The sequence below is a fragment of the Penaeus monodon genome, chromosome 26, assembly GCF_015228065.2.
Source record: "Penaeus monodon isolate SGIC_2016 chromosome 26, NSTDA_Pmon_1, whole genome shotgun sequence".
In the NCBI taxonomy this organism is placed as follows: Eukaryota; Metazoa; Arthropoda; class Malacostraca; order Decapoda; family Penaeidae; genus Penaeus; species Penaeus monodon.
Window position 1 is genome coordinate 12,977,478 of NC_051411.1, and position 3,018 is coordinate 12,980,495.

Here is a 3,018-nt window from a genome sequence, read left to right on the forward strand (position 1 = left end):
TCATGCTATACTTGTGAAAGAGAAAGGGAAAAATGGAGGGCTAGATTTGACTTGATAATAAAGAATCACCTTGGGTTCTTAGTAAGCAGGAGCTGAAGTTTTATATGAACACATTAAATAGTGAATGTATTCTATTTTATTTTTTATCTATTACAAGTGTACATCTTCAGAATTTGGGCCAGATAGGGTTGTGTGTACAGACTGGCCTCATTTCTTCATCAGTTAGAGGCTAATAATAAATAGTTTCAAAATATTGTTGTTAGATGTATGTTTATGTACTTTCATATCATTTTTAAAGAAAGAAGTTACAGAGTAAGAATGAGGATGTAGCATGACCCTAGGCAATTAGAACTCCATCAACCTACGTGCAATACACCTGCTCAGGCAGAAGTCCTGTGCGCTGCTCTAGCTAGTCAATATTGCTCGGTCACTATATAGCATGAAAGCCGCCACAGGCTGTTCCTAACAGCTGTTATTGCAAAATATTTTCTAATGTTTCATGAAAAGCATTTGAGCCAGATCTGTTCATATTACACAGTATAGTACCCAGAAGCTAAGTGAGTAAAAAGTTTCTACATTTATATTAGCTGAGTGGGAGAAATATACAGATGTATAAATTTATCACTCAAGAGTATATTGAACTTGAAGTATAAAGATAGATAGTGTGTAACATGAACACAAGTTAATATGTAATGACCTCATTTTCAAGACAAAAAAAAAAAAAATAATAAAAAAGTTACCAGTAGTTATGTAACTATATTGTTTAGGTCATAAATTGGTTGCCTTCCTATCAAGTTGAAAAATGGAAAATGTAGGTTATTGGGCTCAATGATATTGATCTTAGAGTCTCTTGGCTTTCCCTCCATATATAGGACCATGTCTCTTGTAAATTTAAAACCATGCTTCTGGTGTTCTCTCTGTGAGAATTGCGAAGAGGAATGTTTTGTATATGAAATATTTTATCATGTCTAATTGTCAGGTATTTGTAAACTGTAGAAACCCTTTGTTTGTTCTAGTGTCATCAGAGATGTAAGAAATTGAATTTATTTCATATAAGCCAAATATGGCTGTATGTTGTCTAATGATTTATTAAAATTTCAAATAATACTCTTTATGTCAACCCCTTTGGAACAATGCCAGTGGCAAGATTGCTCAAGATGAAGGGAGTCTCAAGAAAAGCTTTTTTGGGTAGAGTGACCCTATTGTACTTGTATTATTTAATTCTTAAATCCTTTATGCTAATAATTTACAGGTATCAGGAAGCATGATTTTTAAAAAGTTGAATTAAAGATTATTTAAATGATAAAATGTTTTACCATGTGCACATCCCCCCCCTTAAAACACACACACCTGAAATTATATGAAATTACATTACATTAATTCATATTAAATATTCTCAAATGATACAGTATATATTATAAGCACATCAGTATTTGTACACATTTATGCACAGTTATATATGTACATCTGTATGAATACTACTGGTGTGTATACATATGAATAAAAGAAAAATGTATATTCATCTGTGTATACTATGCATTTAAGTAGATAATGTATATATGTACTTTTTAAAATCTCCTATTACCTTGACATGATGACATGTTTCATCTGTTAAACAAACCTTCATATTATCCTAGTGCAGGACTACTTACATTATCAGGAAAATGTGTTTACATATATACCAAATATAGCAAGCAAAACCAGGTATGCCTATGTTAGATACAGCATTGGCAATTTTTTTTCTCCACTACATAATCGTCTTTGACAACACACACTAGAGGTGATGAGGAAAGGTAGGTTGAAGCAAAAAGCCAATTGCAGTTATTCCAAAGGGGGTTTATATTTATCTTACGCTGCATAGTATTGTTGTAAGTGTGCATGAGGGCTGAAAGGTAAATTTATAATGTTGATTAGAGCATTATTTTCATTGATATGAAGGATATTTGTTCTTGCTATTGAGACTATTGATGTTTATATATCATTACTGGCTAGGATAAAAAATAGAAAAAAAAAGGTGACATGATAATCTAGAATAGTGCATATTATATTTATCTGTGAACTTTAATTATTTATGTGCAAGAAGTTCCCATTGTATGTAAGATCTTTTTTTTTTTAACACAAAACCACATCAAGTACTTTAAAAAATTGTATATGGCTGGTGGTTAACTTTTTGATATTTAATGGTTTTGGTCACAAAGGAGAAGTGTTTAAACTGCATTTTCCTTCTATCGTTCTTCCTTATGGAATTATTGAAATTTAATTAACTGACAAAGAGATATAAGATGATGAGACCAGAATGATGTTAAACCAGAAGGAAAGTGTTCATTTAAAAAAGTACTTTGCAATCTGCCTTTGATATTTTTCTTGAATCTACAGAAAAAGACTGCAGAAACTTTTGGTATTCTCAGGACTCGGTCAATTTGGTCATAGTATGTTTTCAGATGTTACTTATTGTGTAATTGTGTGAGACTTGCAATGTTATTATCTTTTGACAGTGAATATTATTGAAATTTAAATAAAGAAGCAATTTATGATTTGACAAATATTTTTTTACAAACCACACATGAGTAATTTGGTGGGTCAGAGTATTTAGTGATTTGTATCTACTGTCCTATTGTCCTCGGTGTTTCCTCACTTGTCATCTTAAACCTTCCTTGTTAATTCATCACACTTGTTGATAGAACTGATAAGCATGTACATAAATGCGTATATATATATATATTCTTTGGTAATGTGCACACACAGTGGGTGAAATATGAATATAGAAGGGTTGTTGGAAAGAATGAGGTTATGAACATCACAGATTGTGTTATATATTGACTAGAAAGAAGCCTTCAAAGTGGTGGTAATGAGATTTGTAAGTTTTCTGGAAATAACTTCTAAGAATTCAGACCATATAGTAAGGATTTGATTTATTTTAACTGAATGTGTGTTCCAGATATTACATGAATTTTCTTATTTTTTAAGTAAGGTTGTAAAGAAACTTGGTTGCCAGATGTATTTGCTCCTCTGATGCCC

The 3,018-nt window shown here is 31.4% G+C and overlaps 1 protein-coding gene across 1 annotated transcript in view; it reads left to right on the forward strand.

The window, feature by feature from the left end:
* LOC119589936 (calcineurin subunit B type 2) overlaps positions 1-2,543 on the forward strand; it is a gene marked incomplete in the record, with an annotated part of 57,915 nt that extends 55,372 nt beyond the window's left edge. The window contains 1 exon segment of the mRNA XM_037938603.1: positions 1-2,543. This exon segment is cut by the window's left edge and continues 1,272 nt beyond it.
* Positions 2,544-3,018: the final 475 nt, after the last annotated feature.